The sequence below is a fragment of the Saccostrea cucullata genome, unplaced genomic scaffold (genome assembly GCF_032062105.1).
Source record: "Saccostrea cucullata isolate Sc308-1 unplaced genomic scaffold, CSIRO_AGI_Scuc_v1 ctg2656, whole genome shotgun sequence".
NCBI lineage: Eukaryota > Metazoa > Mollusca > Bivalvia > Ostreida > Ostreidae > Saccostrea > Saccostrea cuccullata.
The window spans coordinates 41,203-62,829 of NW_026921149.1; the positions used below are offsets into that span (position 1 = coordinate 41,203).

General features: G+C 31.0%; 1 long non-coding RNA gene across 1 annotated transcript; it reads right to left on the minus strand.

The window, feature by feature from the left end:
• Window positions 1–1,669: 1,669 nt before the first annotated feature.
• LOC134259280 (uncharacterized) lies at window positions 1,670–19,868 on the minus strand. Its single transcript, XR_009990313.1, has 3 exons — window positions 19,816–19,868; window positions 2,918–3,089; window positions 1,670–1,808 (listed from the first exon to the last, which is right to left on the minus strand). It is a non-coding gene; the product is annotated as an uncharacterized LOC134259280 (long non-coding RNA).
• Between the last annotated feature and the right edge of the window lie 1,759 nt (window positions 19,869–21,627).

Genomic DNA, 21,627 nt, shown 5'->3' on the forward strand with positions numbered 1-21,627 from the left:
CTGCTTTAAAAATTGGCTAGCTTGAGTTCTATTTAATCAAATGGAATAAAACTTCACTTCGACAAAATAAATGTTCTTATTTATGATAATGTGTTCATCTATAATCTTGTAATAATATTATGACAATGAGGAACATAGTCTACGAATTTTTTGAATGACCCTCGTATTGGTTGTTTACCCGCACGCAAATATTTAAACAATAAAATGCTTTATTTGTTTGTTATTACTGGAATTAACGAAAGCAGTTGTTACAGAAAAAATATATACATAACCAGCGTAGGCATGTTATGTAAATTTTTTCTGCAATAGCTGCGACCGTTAATTTCAGTAATAACAAAGAAAAACATATTATTGTTTATATTTATATCTTTTTAAATAATCATTTAAAATAGGATTTAAAAGATAAATTATTGTATTAATGATGCGAACGTCTTTATACGTTTCATTGATGGAACAGCCAGTGATCAAGAAATCTGAACAGGCAACATGCCTAATGTAGTTCATGCAGTGATTAACGAAATGAATTTTCTTTAGAAATAAAGGAGAAAATATTCAGTGGATGTAAATATTAATATATTAAACCCCGCGAATTAAAATGATTATGTAAAAAAAAAAAGGTAACATGCTTACCGGCGGTATTTGTACATCTTAAAACAATGGTCTTCTCGTTTACCGTTGTAGGGGTTATGACGTCAGTTTCCTCTTTTACTTCACCTTAAAAAGAAAAAAAACGTCATAATCCAAATACATGTAGTTATATCCTACCTTCACAAGCCAAATTAGAGTTTTTCAGTTTAAGTTAGAAAGAGACAGGAGGAAAATCAAAGAAATTGGACAGAAAACCCATCGTTTTATTATTTGAACTGAATTTCCTCTCATGAGACAGAATTTCTGAAAATTATATTTTTACAAGTACCTTACACTCATGAAAAAAAAAATCCCGTCCCACTTATGAAATAAATTCAAACATTGCATAGTCGTAGCTTAAATCCTTTACGAATTTATCTACATACCGCTAATGCACTGGCGAATGGCAATGTTGACCTCTGGCCGATTACCCTCCTTCGTTTTCATTAGCAAGCAATTGTTACTTGAGTGTGAAACAATAGCATAGCAATTGGCGTCGTTATTGCACGTTCTTTTGCAATCCGCCTTATCACTGGATTCAACACTTATAAGTTCTAGTGACAACAAATCACTTATTGGACAAGTATTGCCTAAATATAACAAACATGTCATGTTCATTCATTTCTTAAAGGTAAATGGCCGTGTTTTAAGTCTGGTATTTATCTATTTTTTTAAGTTAAGCATGTTGGAAATAACTGAACTCATATATAAATCTGTTTATTACTTACAAAAATGGCTTATTGCATTATGATATACCAAAAGAAATAGTTTTGCTCCTTTGCGGCAATTTTTAATCAGTTAAAGTTGATAACAAAATAAAATTGAAATTTTAAGACCTCTCTGGTGAGTACAATTGCATGGTTTCTTTTTTTAATGGTTACCCTGAAAACAATTCAAAACTTAGCCTATCTTATCATTTTTACAAAACTAATTTCCCTAGATCCCCAATAAACTTGCCTTCAATTCGCTGTTCACATATAGCGCCATAATGTTCATCACATTCCTCTTGTTCATACTTAAAATCCAGATCTGGTTTAGTTTTGTAGCATTGTCTGTTGGAATCGAAAGTGACGCTACCAGAATCTTTAAAGTAAACAAATGTTGAAAAATTTAATGGTGTGCAATCCTGCCATTCATGTCCAGAGTCTGTATTGGTCAATCCGATCCAGGCAAAGTCGTTTCTAAAATAAAAAGCACAATTAAAGGCCTAGGATTATCGTTTTTCCATATTTCTATCAACCTGAGTAAGCTTTAAGATTAATATTAAAATCTTATTTTGATCATACTAAAATTATTAACCTACGTAAAAAAAGATTTTGAGAAAAAATCAAGATGCTCTTTTAGAATTTAAAATGTTTTATGCAAGGTTAATTTCCTAAACTATGAACTTGAGAAAAAAAATGTATAAATAGTATTTTATATTAATATTTTTATTCAATGTAAGGTACTCGTTTTTAAATGTCCAGATCATTTTTTTTTCTTTTCAGATATATCATCATATTACCGAATACATATCTGTGAATATGCATAGAAAAATTATTTCCTCATAATCATCTTTTCCATTTTTTCCAGATTTACAACCATACTTTTAAATCCATAAGATCTACAACGCACGCGTGGTGCAGTGGTAAGCGTGTGTGCTCTAGAGCTATTTGTGGAGTAAGGAGTTTATTTTTCAATCGCTGAATATAATTAAACTGCTAAACATGGAGACCTTTAATTTTCGTTGAGACGGTATAAATCTACGTCCCATGTCGCTGTAAAAAATTCCTCAGTGCTCACTGGACCTGAGTACCGTTTTTGGATTGAAATTTGCAGCCTCAACCGATAAGTGTGGGCGCATGTGCATAGAATTCTCTAACAAAAAGTACCGTATCAAATATAGTTAACTATTAGATAACTATAGTAAATTAAGTTTTCACATTAGTAAATTAAGGTATCTTTTTACTATGAATTTCAAATAGATATATATATTTTTCTTAATTCCTTAAATTATTTTCTGATATAAAGAATTTCTATTGTTTCTATATTTACATTAAAAAAACTTTATTGATCTGTAATTTCCGAAATAGTAAATGTTAATCAAATTAAAATCAGACTTCTTAGATCCGCGCAATATTCACTCTAAGAAGTCTGATTTTTATTATATTGTAGTAAGGCTCTGAATCAAACATGTTTCATTGCAACTCAAAGTATCAAAGTTTTTATTATCTACTGGTTAACAATATAGTAAACTTTAAGTTTGAGTGAATAATTCTGTAGAAGGAAGTTAAACAATAAACAAACTTACGGCACGTTGTTCCAGAACATTGAGCTGTTTTGAAGTCTACGCATTCTAACAAACATCTCCCAACTGTCCAGGTTTACAAGGGAAGCATTCAAACTGGCACACACTTCTCGAGCCTCTTGCCAAGTGTATTCTCTACTTTTGACATATATGTAGTTTTTTGTGTAGGCTTTATCTGAAAAAAAATTTTAAAAATCATTTTTCTAAATTTTTGTTACTTGTAAATTAAATGATATGCTGACTTTTTCTTTGAAAGATGAAATGAATAATATAGTGAGTTTTGATCAAACAACATTAATTTTTTTTCCCGAAATGAAACCATCATTTAACATAAGTCGTTATATAATGATAATAATTTTTTTTTCTACAATAATTTTGATATGATACACAAGGTTATCAACAATCAATAGTGTTCGATATAAAAATTTTGCAATTACTTTGGTCTACACAACTACACAATGCCCTTTTACGATTACATTCTTTCATTATGCGACATCTGACTGACATCTTTCAAACAAAATATAAGGCTATTATTTTCAAACTTTTTACTGTTTATATGATCTTGCCTATGAGAACACGTCAACAAAGAATGCTTACTCTTAATAGTACTTGTTCCAACATTTGTTCTCAACATCCGCGTTGGCTTTGTGCATAATTTGTTTTAATATCAACCCTGTGACTAGTTCTCAGTTTACTTTGGATTTGTTAAAATCTGAAATCACGGTTCGATTTCTTTTTTATTAATTTTTTTTTTTGGATCCGGTGATAAGAAATTATCCAGAATCATGAATTATTATGAGGCAGGAAAAGCATTGCCATCGGAAAAAACTATACAAAGTGAATTCAAAGAGATAAGGCAGTGTGTATGTAAAATATTAATCTGATATCAAAGCATATAAGGACCGCATGGTTATAAGTACACAAATGATTTACATATTAATCTTTTAGGGTTTTTTTTCATACAAATTCATAATGTTACCCTGAAAGCTAAAGATTGCATCGTCTGTGTATGTTTGTCTATATGCGACTCTCCCATCTTAGATTACTAGTAATTTTAAATATCTATATCTTTTGCAGAGTAAAGCAGTTACTGAAAATCTAAGACAATATTGTTTTTCTTTAATTTGAGCAAAAAGAGGGAAAAGTCTACTTTGAGCATACAAACTTAAACAATGTGAAAAGCATTCACTTCGATATATCCGTGGTCGATACAATGGCCTGAATACTGTTCTTTATTTATACTCTTGTATCAATTTGAGGAAAAAAACACTCTACATGTAAAAATACTTATCTGAAATGATTTTATAATAAGTAGCTGAACAACCAAATAAGAAAAATCAGTGAAATTCGAAGACTACAAACATTGATGTTAGTCTTTATATCCCCTAGATATCTTTTTTTTTGTGAGAGCGCAGAAATACTGCAAAAGTATGAAACATCACGATCACGAACAAACTTCTTTTCCCAAATTTCATGGTTGTATTTGAATATCATATTTGTTTTGTACATACTGCATGCAGTAGAATATAGTTTACATACTTATCCTTTGTAATTAAAACTGGCTAATTATGAAAAATAAATGATGGAAAAATTACAGGAACATTCAAGAAACATTTCGTGTCGTGTTTGGAAAGTCGCTAGAAGTGCAGCGGAGTGAAAGCAACATTCAATAAGTAAATTTCAAAAATCACAAAATCTGATATAAGAATGAAAAGTAATTTCCTTACGTTTCGATGTAAATATTTAATAAAACTACATGTTAATAAGTACCTAGTTAACAGGCATTAGTAAAAAAAAAACCCAGAGGATTGTATTTTTAATAATTAATTCAACAAGAATAAGAAAAATAATTTAGAATCTCTTACCTGGTACAATAGGTTCAACATAGAGATTATCATAACATTTTGCATACAAAAAGATTGAAAACATAATAAAAATAGAACTGAAGTACATCATTTTAAACGCAACAGCTTCTTCTAGCCAGATAACATTGCATGCATTTTTTCCTCAATCAAAATACATCTGTAACTATTGGGTGAATATATAATCAATAAAGTCTACATGCCAGTTAGGTCGGCGGACTTTATGCTATACTTTTTGATTGCTTAAACTAGAGGTACTGTGAGCAATGTGCTCACTAAATGATACCCCCCGCCTCCCATATGATTATAACTGATGACAAAGTCCATGTTTTGCTGTGGCTGGGAAACCCAAAATGTGTGTCGGATCAAAAAGTAAAATAGGAGGTGCACAATGGCAATATATAATAAAGATTCTGTGAAAGTTTCATTAAATTTCACTCATTGGTATAAGAGGAGTTGCGGATAAGAGATGGGTACCCTAAGGCATAACAGACGGACGGACGGACGGACAGACGGACGGAAATCTCGATTACTATATACCCTCCCATTTTTCAAGCGGGGGGGGGGGGGGGTATAATAAGCTGAATTTAACATGCTGCCAGTGTGCAATTCATGGTTATAAGATATATCAATGTTAAATGCACAGATAAATTGTATCTTGAATGACATCTAGTTGTCATTGTACAATATTTACATTTCCAAATATTTTTTCTTAAGACCCTTTGTAAATAAGAACTCTTCATTTTCTCATGAACTACCATGGATGAGCATGAATATCTCCACGCCATAACACCCTACTGAATGTCAAAACTATAGTGCAAACTCTTTTTTTCTTTAGAAAATGACAGTTGAGTCGAGTAAATTGTAAAAACTCATCAGGAAACTTTTGTAAATATAAGAAATGAATTTAATTTTTGAAGATTCATGAGGTACATTATCTACAACGCTTCAAGCCTGCATATTCATCATTAATGAAATATGTAGGTGAAGCGTCGTAGTTTATGTCCTCATGAATCTTCAAAAATTAAATTCATTTCTTACATATGCATTGTGGCGGACCATTCCATGAAATAAGAATAATGAAGCATAAATTTCACCATTGGAGGTGGGAAAATACTTTCATGCCATTATGATTCAATACCATTGTTTAATAATTTACCATAGGAACACACTTTACATTTTCAAAGACACAAGTATAACGGTTATTGTAATAATAAGATAAATTGATAATTCGCTGATATAAAGCATGCTTAAAAAGAGTAAAATAATGCACTGTTATACATAAGGTGTAAACCAGCATCTTTCAGAATCAAAAATGCGAGATTCATAATTCGAGATCTCGATTTGCAACATCCCTCAAATGATTTTGGCAATCCGTGCTCTTGAATTCCATTACATACGAGGGTTGATCCAAAAGTTCGTTGAATTTCTTCATATTTTGTTTATTTTTAAGTGAAATTGGTTGAAAACTACAAATGAGAATATGGACACTTGTTGAATATTCTAAATATCTTTTTTAGAATATTTATGATAGTAACTCTATGACAGTTGCCATAGAAACGGTTGTTTGGAAATGAGGGAGAGATATGAAGGCATTTATAATCATTTTAATTCTTAATACGTGAAATAATTATAAAACCGTCCTATGTGGTATATAAAACGAAAATTATGTCATAACTACGATTGATTGATCTTTTATAAACCTTTTTATGAGAGTTTTACTGATTTTACTGGATATTCATGTAATTAGTTGATGATCTATTGTTCATCTTTAAGCTGTTAGACAACGTCAAGTTTCGGTCAAGTCATAAGTTTTGTGAAATTCCCGGGATCATTCATCTGAAACGCTTATATTATTGACATAGGCTGGGAAAAATGCATTTAGTTACTGGTTTTCCAGTGGTATAAGAAATTTAAGAAACATAGAACTGCCATGGATGTTGATTAAAGGTATGGCCGCCTTTTATTATAGGCTCTGTTTTAAGTGTTTAACCCCCCCCCCCCTCCCCGGCAAACTAAAAGCGTTCATGGATGTTGTCGACTGACGTACTGTTCTTGACATTGCTACTGAAATTGGAACATAATATGGATAGATCGGGGTATTTGAAATATGAGTGAAAAATGAAGATACGTTGGTGTGAGAGTATACCCAGGCTTTTCTTGAGAAAAAAAATGAAGAATAGGACAGCATTTTGAAGCATTACGTATTCGAATTAGACATTAGGGTGAGATGCTTCTATAACATGATGTGACATACCTTACTTGACGTTAGGTCGAAGTCTCCCCCAGGTTTCACAACTATCCATTTTCAGAAAGCTCGTGTGACCTTATAGATGATTGGAAAGTGGTGAAATTTTCCAATATTGTTGCATTATGACTCTATATTATAAATATGCATGTTGTCTGCTTTCATCAAATCACGATAAAATTTTAGAAAGAAATTAAATTTCACGAACTTTTGGATCAACCCTCGTATGTTTATTTTTGACCGGTCGAGAGGGCTGCTTGCTCAAATAAGGCCCCTGTTCCCACCTCTTGTTTTAGTAACAAATTCAAATGTAACATGTATATATTTTTGTTGAAAGTTATATCTATAATTAAAAATAACGGGCATTTTTTTGTCTTCGTCTAAACATATGTGTTGATGGTTTGTCTACCTACGTAGCATTACAAGAAAAACAGGGTAGTATTAAAGCTAAAATTTCTATGAATAAAAAAGATTTTGACAATCAAATTGTCCTACTTTTTTGTTATAATTTAAATCAAATCTCTGGACCCAGACAAATTTTATCTCCCCCAATATTGACAAAAGCGTTTTTTTAATGATGAATTACCAGATCGTGTTGAAATCTGGGGATACCTGGAAATGTAACACTTTCATAGAATTTAATTAGTCACCTACCGATGAAACCAGAGGGGACTATAGGTTTCCTCTGCGCCTGTCTGTCCGTCCGTCCGTCTGCCAGTCAGTCTCTCCGTTTTTCGTTTTCCGCACTTTTTTTCTAAACGCATGCAGATATTGAGCTGACTTTTGGTATGTGAGTGTATCTTGATGAGTTACAGATAAAGTTTGAAAGCCGTTCCGCTGCAATGATTTTGTACGGAATTACAACCCTTTCAAATTTTCAGGGTTTTCCGCACTTTTTTTTTCTAAATGCTCGCAGATATTGAGCTGAATTTTAGTATAAGACTTTTCCTTGATTATTTATAGATCAAGTTTGCATTTCGTTCTGCTTCATTGATTTTTGAAGGAATTATGGTATTTTTATTTTTTTATGATTGGGTTCACGAAAGGCTTCTTGATGACACCCTAAAGAGAAAAGGGGAACCCGGTAGAGGACATGTATTGCTTATGCAATACTCTCAGAATGCTTGTTTATTATAATATTTTAAATTAAAGACTGAAGATTCAAACAAACTTTTGTCATAAAAATTGAAAAACAAACAAACTGGGTCATGTTTCAAAGAGTAAAATGAACAGGTTTAATTCAACCGCGTAGTTTTTAATTTTTCATTCAAAGTTTCCAAAAAAGGAATTTGAAGTGAAAAATATTTGTATAGATTTCTAAGGATGGCCGCAGAAAGGTAGAATTTTGAACATCATAGAAGTTTACAATTTCTTAATATTTTGGAAATGTATTAGTTGAATGATCTGTAATTTAAAAAGAAAAAATAAATACAAATCCAAGCATCCATTTTTGTTGTTTTTTTTTTATCATCTGTCCTTAAAATTTCAATTAATAGCATTCGTCTAAAGCAAAATCCATTGAATAGAAATATATTTCATTAAGTTACATGATTATTAAATCAAAACATAAAATGCTGTGAACAGTTTTGGAAAGAAATCACTGAATATCATTAAATATCGTTCATCGACAATAGAAATGAAATAAGTTTTGTTTAACGTACTCTAGTTTTGAAAAGTACTCGCACGCTTGCGATGGAATAGTTTGCTTAATTATAAGTATACATATGTAATTTGCTTAATTATAAGTATACATATGTAATTCGCTTAATTCTAAGTATACAAATGTAATTCGTTATATCCTTTAAGTTTAATTATATTTTGAAGTCACGGAGAATGAAAATCACTTCTTTGTAAAATTGAATATTGCTAAAAATTAATTGCATTTTAATTGTAATAGCTTCTTTAGTGTACATTTAAAAAATGACTATATTACCATCTTGCTTAAAATAAAATACCTGTTTTAAAGACAAATTGCAAAATTTGCAACTCACTAAAATTTCCACTTATAGGGTAGTTTAGAGATTTACAATATCAGAATATACAGGTTGTCTTTTCCTAAGTTTTCGAAGGTTTTAAGTATATGTAATCGAGAACATAGTTTTCAAGTTACTGTATCCAAGAAGGCAAACTGCTCCGAGGGTTTATTATCAAAGATTAAAATTAAAATATTTTTCTTATTTTTCACCAACATGCATCATTCAAGTAACGTATTTTTGACTTATGGCCGCTTTGTCTATTGTGTGCATTTTTGTTCTGTCATTTTCCTAGTGAAACCCTCCTAGTAAAGCGAGAAATATTGTATTTTCAACGGAAATTAAACAATTCAATAAAAAATCTTTCTACACGAAATTAAATTTAAAACATGCAAGGATCATTCTAGTCATTCATGAAAACATTTGAATGTTCTTACAAAGAGCTTAATATTGATTTTTACGACCCGGAAGAAACTGATATACAGGGTAACAGTGGGACGGACAATTTCGGAAGAGTAATTTTTCCGAACTTGCACACCTTTTTCCATTAATGAAAGTTATCTTTTTGGAAATTTTTAATGGCGTGGTTTTCCATCTAAATTAATTTATGAAATAAAAAATACATTTTCTGCTAGTTTTTTGAAATATTTAGTGGCATGATTACAAATTCTATGTATTGATTTATCATAATGTTTTTCTCATTTTTCTGCCCGATTTAATAGAAATAAAGTTAATGGATGGGGGTGGGGTGGTCTGCAGCAACAACAAATTGAGCACGTCTTAACTTTCTCCTAATCAGAAAGAATTTACGTCAAACAGCAATTTTGCTTAAATTAAGAACTGTATTAAAGTAACGGTAGATTATAATTTTAGATTTTAAAAAAAGTTATTGGTAAAATAAGTTTTAAGGCATGTAAATTTAACTTGGACCTCCAAGTGGATGTTTTCCATTTCGTTGATGTAATAAAGTTATAAACATTCTCGTTTAAAGAAGAAGGTGTGGTTTCCATACAAAGAACAAACTACGGTATTGGCCAAAAAATGCCGGTTGTCAGATCTGATCCGTTCAAAACATTTTAAAGAACATAGAATTTTTAGAATTAAATGATATATAATTTATATACCTGACTCAAAAGTATGCATTAGAAAAATAACGCTCAATACTGTACCTTTTATAGCAGAACGTCGAGATTTTACGAAGAATTTTGACGCCACGTCATACGTTTAACGTGTAGTAAGCGTAATCTGAAAATTCTAACTTACTTGCTAGGACACAGTAAATATATTAAATATATATTTAAGAAATTAAGTTGTTGATTTATTAAAATACGTCATCGTTGTTTTGCTTTTTTGAATTTATTTATTATCATTATTACTTACAATGTAATCATCCACGGTGTCTCCACTTTAGTTGATGAGAATTGTTAAAAGTCCAGCAGATGAACGTGGAGAATAAGAAATAAACCGTGTTTTCTTTTTGACATTTGATTTCATTTTATTGCATTAATTATACGGTTTAAATAAAATAAATAGCTATTTCTCTTAAATAATTTTTTTGAAAAAAAATTCTCCCCGGCACCAAAAAAAAACATCAGTAATGCAAGAACAAAAAACTATGTGATAATATTATTTAAAATAAATGGCACACATACTATAGAAGACTATGGTTATATTTGATGTACAGTAGAAATCCCCCTCTAATGGTCAATTTTGCTAATAAACTTATAAAAAAAAGTTCAGTTCAAAATTCAAGAATATGGTATGTCAAAAAGGTGCAAGAACAAAAAACTCGATTAACCAATCAAATGATTACTCCCCTTTATTATGTTTTATCTATCAATAAATCGTTTAATATATTTATATCAAGATAATATTATTTATATATATATAATTATTGGATTTTTTAACAGTATACTTCAATTTATATTACTTAAATATTAAATAGAATACATATATCAGAAATATATATAATTGTCTACTTTATATAAAGGGTTGTTGACATAATAATAAATTTATAAATAGTGACTAAAGATTAACAAAATCCCCACCCCTACCCGCCACACCTGCCAATTTTTCCGGACGCTGAAAATGTTACTTTAAAAACTTGAAAGGCAATATAGCCTTGATAAATAAAAACCGTGTTTTTTTTCCTATTAGAGGGAATACCCAGTACATAATAATAAAGTTTTCAATTACTTATCTTCATCTAAGGCTTTGATTTCTTGAATTAATTAACAATTATATACAATACAGATTGCAATTTGATATCAAACAGTAATAAATTTATAAATGGAGTCTCTGCATGACCATTAAATCATATAACATTTTAGGAATGCGAGGGATTTGTTAATCTTTAGTCACTATTTATAAATTTATTATTATGTCAACAACCCTTGATATAAAGTAGACAATGCAAAAATATATATATATATATTTTTGATATATGTATTCTATTTAATATTTAAGAAGTCATAATATAAATTGAAGTATACCTTGCTGATAAAAAATCCAATGATTATTTAACTTTCCTTCTAATATATATAACACTCTTTCTTGCATTGTAATTTAATCAAATGACTCATTTGTTATAAATATATCAAACGATTTATTGATAGATAAAACATAATAAAGGGGAGTAATCAAATCATTTGATTGGCTGGATTTTGGGAAAAAGCACAAATCAGAAGGTATTTTGGGAAGGGGGTTGTGTTGAATTTAACAAGAGGCCCAGGGGACACATCGCTCACCTGAGCAAATCGGCTGGGAAAAAGCACAAATCAGAAGGGGGAAGGGGGTTGTGTTGAATTTAATACTACTTGAGAATGCTTTCATATTCTTTTTCTTGATAAAAAGATATTTTAAAAACATTGTCTTCCTATATATAACTTCATAAAAATTTGAATTTGATTCCCCATTGTTTCCCTCCCTACCCCAAATGGCCATGATTTGAATAAATTTAAATCAGGATTTGAACAAACTTAATTCTACACTACCCGTAAATGCTTCCATATAAATACTAGTATCACTAATCATGGCTTTGCTATTCTTGAGAAGATTTTTTAAAATACATTTAATGTAAAACTTGGATCCCCTATTGTGACCCCATCCCACCCCTGGGGGTCATAATTTGAACAAACTAGAATCAACACTACCTTAGAATGATTCCATATAAATATCACTAATCATGGTTTTGAAGTACTTGAGAAGACGATCTTGAAAGATTTCCCTATCAAGTCCTATGTAAAGCTTTGATCAGCTATTTTGGCCCCATCCTACCCCCGGGGGTCATAATTTGAACAAACTTGAATCTACACTACCTGAGGATGCTTCCACATGAGTTTCATCTTTCCTGGCCCAGTGGTTCTTGAGAAGAAGATATTTAAAGATTTTCCCTATGTACTCCTATGTAAAACTTTAGTCGGCCATTGTGACCCCACCCTACCCCCGGGAGTCATGATTTGAACAAACTTGAATTTACACTACTTGAGGATGCTTCCACATGAGTTTCTTCTTTCCTGGCCCAGTGGTTCTTCAGAAGAAGATTTTTAAAGATTTTCCCTATGTACTCCTATGTAAAACTTTAGTCGGCCATTGTGGCCCCACCCTACCCCCGGGGGTCTTGATTTGAACAAACAAGATTCTATTACTACCTGAGGATGCTTCCACATGAGTTTCATCTTTCCTGGCCCAGTGGTTCTTGGGAAGAAGATTTTTAAAGATTTTCCCTATATACTCCTATGTAAACTTTGGTCAGCCATTGTGGCCCCACCCTAACCCCCGGGGGTCATGATTTGAACAAACTTGAATTTACACTACTTGAGGATGCTTCCACATGAGTTTCATCTTTCCTGGCCCAGTGGATCTTGGGAAGAAGATTTTTAAATATTTTCCCTATACACTCCTATGTAAAACTTTGGTCAGCCATTGTGGCCCCACCATACCCCCGGGGGTCATGATTTGAACAAACAAGAATCTACACTACCTGAGGATGCTTCCACATGAGTTTCATATTTCCTGGCCCAGTGGTTCTTCAGACGAAGATTTTTTAAAGATTTTCCCTATATACTCCTATGTAAAACTTTGGTCGGTCATGGTGGCCCCACCCTACCCCCGGGGGTCATGATTTGAACAAACTTGAATCTACACTACCTGAGGATGCTTCCACATGAGTTTCATCTTTCCTGGCCCAGTGGTTCTTGAGAAAAAGATTTTTTTTAAAATGCCATTAATTTTTCACTAATTCATCATTATCTCCCCTTGAAAGAGGGTGTGGCCCTTGATTTGAAGAAATTTGAATTCCCTTTACCTAAGGATACTTTGTGGCAAGTTTGGTTGAAATTGGCCCAGTGGTTCTTGAGGAGAAGATGAAAATGTGAAAAGTTTACGACGACGCCGACGACGACAGACGACGGACAAATTTTGATCAGAAAAGCTCACTTGAGCCTTCGGCTCAGGTGAGCTAAAAACAGATAATGGGTACATAAAAACTGATTGTTTTCTGTGATATATTATTTTATATCCTTGATGAAGAGGAATACTTAAGATTTAAAAAATAATATTTGAGTTTAATGAGTTCTTATCATTTATATACACAAATATTTTTGTTTTAATAAGACATGTAAAATAATATTTGATAAGACTGAAAATGAATTATCAGTCAATTTTTTGATTCAAAAGTTTTGTTTGGGGGTGGGTTATAAATCGAACTTTCATTTAAGACTTAATAACATAGCAGGTATTCTTTCAATTTGATTAAAAAGTTCTAAAAACCTTAATTTTCGGAAATTATAATTGTTTTAGTATTCAGCTGAGTACTCTACTTGTTTCTCACTTGAAAGGCTTTCTACATTTTTATTTAAGTCCGTGTAAATACTTACATACGTATTAGAGTCATTTGAATATATTTTTACATATTATTCAATACATGTTGACAATTATATCGGATAAGTATAATCGCTCGTGGATTATTTTTCAGAATCCTCACCTTCCAGCAGCCGATGACAAATATTTATTCCAAATGTTTTTATTTCAAGCTTTTGCCCATTAATATTAGGATCAAAATGTTTAAGTTGCTAGTATCACTTACCGTTTTTTTCATTTCTCGCAAAATTCCCTTGCTTGGTAGAGAATTGTAGCCTTTTAAAAATAATAAAAATAATAGCTTCCTTGTGTCTTTACTTTTCTGACAATTGAACGTGTTATACGTATGATTCTCACAATAAACAAAAAGAATCTAATGAGCTTATTTACAATACAATACAGGTATTCCCTGTATGTAAAGGATATACGGAACATGTAAATTTAAATCAATGCATTGGTCAATGAAAAGTAATTTTAGTCATTTTCCACAGGAATTAATGTTAATAAAGTAAACAAAAAAACAAACAAACAAACAAACAAACAAAAGATACCAACAACCTGCAATCCCCGATACCCGGGACACACGGGTCTTTCATAAGTTGGCCCTTGAAAAACCCCTCCCCATAAATAGATATTTCCGTTTCTGAGAGCGTTGCGGTGACGTAGCATCATTTTTGCTTTCATGGATAAGCAGGAAGAAAGCTGTTTTTAAATCAAATTTAATTTTTAATCGTGCATTTTGAGTGCTCATTTGTTAATGCAGAAACATAAAAAAAAAATTGATAAAACGGTCCCAAATGTGTGGATTTTTTTGTGTTTTGTATAGACCTAATTTTATTGAGGAAAAACTGTATTCCTCTTGCGACTAATTAAGATTAATATTTCAAAAGGAAGTACTCTTGCAAATTCCCAGAAATGATTTTAAAAGAGATAAAAATCGAAGGTATTTTTTCTTCGAAATTTAAAAAGATATATTTTTGTTTAGTTAATTGCACACAATTTAAATTCCAAATAAAATAAATTTAACGCTGCATAAACAGACGAAGAATGTATTGCACGCCAAATTCACAAAAATGAGATAAACCTAGTTTCACAATTGATAAACTAGGTTTATCGACTGTAAACTATAGTTTACAAACCTTAAACTATAGTTAACGATTTGTTAAGTATAGTTTTCATCTGTAAAACTATATTTAACGGTCGTTAACTATAGTTTACGAATGATAATCTAAGTTTATCTGTCTGGATAAAGCGTTAACAATAGATTTTGTTGATAAACCTAGATTCACGTTTGTAAACTATAGTTTACAGTCGTAAACTATAGTTAAGAGTTGTTAATCATAGTTTCACAAATCGTGAAACTATATTTATCAGATCGTTAACTATAGTTAACTGTTTGTAAACTATAGTTTACAAATCGTGAAACTGTATTTATCAGATAATCTATGTTTTGCAATCGCAAATGATAGTTTTCGGTGTTAAGTATAGTTTACGGTTGTGAAACATAGATGTAAAATATAGATTAACGTTGTTAGCTATGGTTTACTGTCCGTAAATATAGTTTACAACCGATAAACCTAGTTTATCGATTATGAAACTATGATTATCTCATTTTTGTGAATTTGGCGTGCCATAAGAATGGGTTAATATGATACATGTACAGAATGGGCTAACTGAGTGCTTTTCCAATCTATGTATATTTAATCATTGTTATGACATGCTTTACGGTACAGGAAATAAAATCATTAGAATGAAGAAGAGAAGGAAAAAAATAAATTTAGACCTGTTTTTGTATTCCTTTTTTTCTTTTTTGTTTAGAATTCATTTATAAATTACCACATGAGATAAAGATAATCATTAACATAACCCTTTGTATTTGATACTAGCTATATCGATGAGTGGGTATAAATTTGATATTTTGATATATAAAAGATTTTTTCAGTTAGCCTAGTATTTGGGCGTTATAATTCACATCATGGTGCTCGAGGGGCCTTGAGATTCCGGGCGCATTAAATCTAAGAAGAAAACATATGTAGGGACACATTCGCCAAGTACAATGTACATTTTTAAAAAAATATTATTGTGCTTTTTTATGGCATGAATTGAGGCCTATAGCATATTTTAGTACTGTTATTGAATAAAACATGTACAGCCGACGGACACTAAAGTATACTAACGTACAAGTGCATACGATGTACAAACAGCATAAGCAAAAGCGGCATCTTTAACTAAAATTTATTCTTTGTTTTCAAAATATGTTATTTATATTTATAGGTATTTATATAGTTTACTATGTCCAGTGAAGGGACTTGAAAAAAAATCTCATTCTGTGTAAATTAAGCGTCATTAGTATCGAATCAGGAACATTGCGTCGGTAGAATATCTTTATTCGTATGCTAACTTTTGTAAAATTCATATTGATCACAGGTGACAACCAACATTATTTTAATAGTGTAACTAAGATATGTAATGATGAACTTATGTGCGAAAAACAAAAGTGGTTGTTGCTTGTGAAAGGGTCTAATTTCAGCAAAGATTACTCATTTTTCAACATAATTTCAACCATTCGAAGTTAAGTGCGTAATAGTGACGTCATAGTTAAAAATTACGTCATTTTTGTACCTGTAGAATTTAGTTCTTGTCTTCCTTACTTCAATGCATAACATCAACAAACGATATAAAGAAGACTAAAATATCGTATTATTTCGGCAAATTAATTCTAAAACCGTACTTTGTTCTTTTGCCCTGTGATTTTCTACAATAATGAAACTGGTATAAAAGTTGAAAACTCATGCTTTTTAAATTCGATGCAGAAAAATCATACAAGTAATTTTTCTCACATGTGTTTTAAATGCTATTTATGACGTGATAAACATGTGCATTTTCCCGTATTTTCTTAAAAAGTTGCAGAAGACACCAATTTTCAATGGAATTTTCTTTCAGATAACATTGTCCACAGGCATCGCCCACAAAGATCTTGAGATATATGATTTGTTATTGAATTTTGCACAAAATATCAAAAAATTAACGTGGGCGACGGCTGTGGACACTGTTTTCTAAAGGAAAATCACCCTTGAAATGAGCCATTTTGAGGCTTTTTCTTTTGATAATAGAGAAATGCTTCCCATTAATGACGTCACATTTGCAGAATGGTAAACCTTCATGCCATATTCTTTCCTGATTTATCAGAGTCATTTATTAAACTAATGTTTAAGGGGGCCGACTATAGTTTTATTGTGTGAAAACTACAATAGCGAAACTCTTCATTTTTATACCATATATAACTTACATTAACATCAGTGTACATGCAAAGTTTGGAGGAAATCTACCGTCCAGGTATTTTTGAGGGATCGTCTCAAAATACTGGTACATTTACTATAGGATTATATAGGAAAATGCCAATTTTTAGCACTTTAAAGCAAATTATACAAATACTACAATAGATATTTTGTTCAAACTATAATATTTGATGAGTAATACTATATTATACAATATTTACATTTGCAAATGTTTTCCTTTATATAACACTACTGAAAGGAATGCGTATCTATAACTGTATAAATACAGGTATGGGGTCAAGAGGTCATAGATGTGCGTTTGGATAATCGTTTGACGTAATTTCTCAGTGACGTCATAAAGGGTTGACGCGCGATCAGTGGATTACAATAATTGTCGTTTGGTTTGAAAAATAATGCATTTCACACGTTAAAAGTCATAATCAGACAAATATAAAGTATGAATAAGTCACAAATGTAAATATAAGTAATAAAGTATCATTTTAAAACATCTATCGGGCTATAAATACGGGTTGGTAAGAGATTAAATTCATCATAAAAAAATCATATCCCGATAGATGTTTAAAAATGATACCTTATTTCTTAAATATATGTAAGAAACACAAAATTCCACCGTCTTGTTACCAGAGGGGGCATCTCAAATGTAAAAAATTAGCAAATTTTACTATTTTTATAGAGTATTAGAAAATATGACGTACACAATGGATTCACATGAAAACATAATAAAAATATTTGAGATATTCTCAAATTTCTATGTTTTAAATTTCAAGAGCGTATGTTTATTACTTTTTCTTTAATAATATTTTATTTCCCCTTTCTCTAAGAGCTACAGATTATCATAACGTCAAAAACACACTGCAACGACATCAACCTACCTATCAATTGCAAAATCGGCTAAATAATCAGTTATATCAAATTGTAATTACATTTTTATACCTATAACTTCTTAATTTTGTTTAATTTTAATAATTAAGCGAAAAACGTTGCATTAAAACAGTAAATACGCTTCATTTTACTATGATGCGCGAAATATTGCGCAATGGAAACTATAATCGGCCCCCTTAAGCCAGTTTCAAATCTTTTTGATGTCATTACATTTTTAGGGCGCAATAAAGCTAAAACCATACCTTCCTCTTTAGAATTTGGTATATTCTTTGGTCGGTACAGTGACCTTGTCAGCAAATATACTTTTTCTATCATTAAGTCGAACTCTGGCGAATGGTTTTACAAAGCAATTGTTAAATCATGATTCATACACATAATTTTTGAGGAATTTTTCCGTTTCCACGATCAAGAGTAGCACATGGCGGATGTGACTGATCGAAGAGGATGGTTACTCCTTTTTGGCACCTTATCCCATCTCCGTCTGTGTCCATATTGCATTATTCCAATGAACTTTTAAGTCTGATTACTGTTTGTTATCTCCACGTTTTATTACTGTAAATAAATTGGCGTTTTCAGACCCATTTTCATGATTTTTCTGTTAAATCTAAGTGGTAATTACTGTAGATTTGGATTATCTCCCTTTACAAAATTGGTTTTATTTCTCATCTTGATATCTTGTGTCTGCTAAAAATTATATGTCATTATTAATAATACTTTTGAGAATTTCAAACAAATTATTAAACGTCACAAAGGTGGCAACACACGACAAACTGTTTTACAGACTTTTTACTCATTGAAGGAGGATAAGATATGGTGTTCTAGCTTTGAAAGGATTATGGAAAGAAATTAACCAGTTGATGGGTAACCGGGGTATCAAAATACTTATTGCATTAAAATAAATGTATAATATTTAGCGTGTACGATATATATAGCGGACAATTTTTTTTAACAATTTAGCGTAGATTTGATTTAGCGCATTTCTTGATGTTCTTATTCATGTATCAATGTTCAAGACATTTAGCGATGTACTTGAATTAGCGGAAGTACTTTCCGCTAATTCCGCTAAAAAGAATACACCGCCAAATGTAATATGTTCACAATTATTTGAGGGAAATAAACAATTTACATGTAAAAATATTAATCTGAAATGATCTTATAATAAGTAGCTGATGGTCGAAATAAGAAGAAGCAGTGAAATTGGTAGACTACAATCATTAAGTTTTTACTTCTTCTAGATATTTTCTTTTTTTTTGTGCGGGAATACTGAAAACATATGCAACTAATTAGTTTATGAACGAACAACAAACTTCTTTTCCTAAACATACACATACAAACTGGTTTTCATGGTTGATTGCAAATTTTATTAAATGCTTGTGTTTGTATATCAATTTGTTTTGGACTACATGCAGCAAAATATATACAGTATACCTACAAGTACCCTGGTATATCTATTGTAATTAAAATTGGTTGATGATATAGAAAAAAAAACTTGGTGTAAAAATTACAGGAACATGCAAGAAACATGGTAAGCTATCATTCGTGTCGTGTTTGAAAATTTTTCCAGTCGCCGCGAGATGAAAGCAATGTTCAATAGCCGAAGTAAATTTCAAAAATCACAAAATCTGAGATTAGAATGAAAAGCAATTTCTTTACATATCATTAAATATTTAATAAAACTACATATGAATTAGTACCTAGTTAACAGGCATTAGTAACATAAGAGTATTGTATTTATAATTAATGCAACTAGAATAAAAAAAAATAATTAAACGCTTACCTGGCACAATAGGTTCTACATAGAGATAACATTTTGCATACAAAAAGATTGAAAACATAATCAAAATAGAATTGAAGTACATCATTTTAAAACGCAACAACTTCTTCTAGCCAAATAACATTGTTTTCCTCATATTTATCATATTTTTCCTCAATCAAAATGCATCTGTAACTATTGGGTGAAGAAATAATCGATGTAGAATACATGCCAGGTAGGTCGACGGACTTTATATTATACTTTTTGACTGCTTAAATAAGCTGAATTTAACTTGCTGGCATTGTGCAATACATGGTTATAAAATATATCAATGTTAATTGCACAGATAAATTGTATATTAATGACATCGAGTTGCAATTGTACAATATACACTGTGGGCCTGACCATTCCCTGAGATAGAAAATAATAAAGCATGAAGAACTACGAACGATAGTATTGTTCTCCCGCCTACCTCTAAGTCAATTTTCAAAAGTTAATATATTCGAATGATTTTCAAAAAATTTATAGATATTTATATGAATTTTCATAAAACGTTACTTATTTGGGAAACCAAAAAGAGATAACTCTATAATTTTGGTAAAACTTGGGTTTTTCACTATAGAAATCAACGGAAAACGGAAAATATTTTAAATACGTCTTTACCCCCGTGAAACACAAATTCCTTTTTACAGGTAATATGGACTGTCATTTAACAAATTTATGCCAAAGCTTTTTGTGTTTCACGGGGGGAACATATGTTTATAGACAAAAAACGAAAAAAATGCCGATTTTTCACCAATTTTAAAGCTATTTACAACTAAATAATTGTATTTTATTAATTCATATATGTTTTATTTATTTACGTAAAACAAAAGAAAAGATATGAGATGCATTTTATAATATTTAAGACTATTTCAAAATATGGTGATTCTTGAAAGTTCGATTTAACTAGAAAATATCGTCTACCCCTCTTTTTTCAAGAGCTGGAATTAATGATAATTTACTATCTAGCGCTGGAACTCTCTACCACTAAGCTACCGCGACCGGTCGACTCATGTTGAAGTATCAGTCCAAATCCAAGGCCAACCAGTGGCATATACAGTAAAATTCGGTTATAACGAAGTCGCCCTTATGAAGAGATTGTATTTTAGATTCAATTTTATTCAATAAAATCACGGCCCTAAGGTGTAGGGTGGTAAAGAAAGGAGAAATTAAATATTTTAGATGAGCATCAATGGCAAAGGCCATACTATTACTCATAGTCCTCTGCGTCTTCGCACACAGAGAGATTTGGTTTGGTACAAACGAACTCTGGCGGAAGTTTGTGGCAAAGGCATGGTTAGTTGTATTAAGTGCCTGTCTCAGAGAAAACCATGCAAATTGAAAAAAATTGTCCAGATGCATTATCTTAGAAAATTTAAAAGTAACCCACACAAATAAAGATTTGGTCCAAATGACCTAAAATATGATTTACATTTTGTCGTAAGTTGTTTCTATTTTTAGTAACGGGGATTATTTGTATTCCTATAAAAAAAGTGTAAAAAGAGCATTGACATCCATTGAAAATGATGCATTTTAAGTGCGTCTTTTAAACATATTTGCTATAATTTTTATTTCAGTCTTACATATGTTATGGTAGTGCAATAGTAGTCAATTATATTCATTAAAAAAATTTACATATATATATTTTGTATTTAGCCACATTATAATAGGGAATATACAAAGAATCTAGATTTTAGCAATAAAGGCTTTTTTTTCCCAAAGTTTGGTTAATCGTATCTTTAAGCGAGGATGATTTTTTTATTTGAATTATACTGTTTTGAATTTAGTCAATAT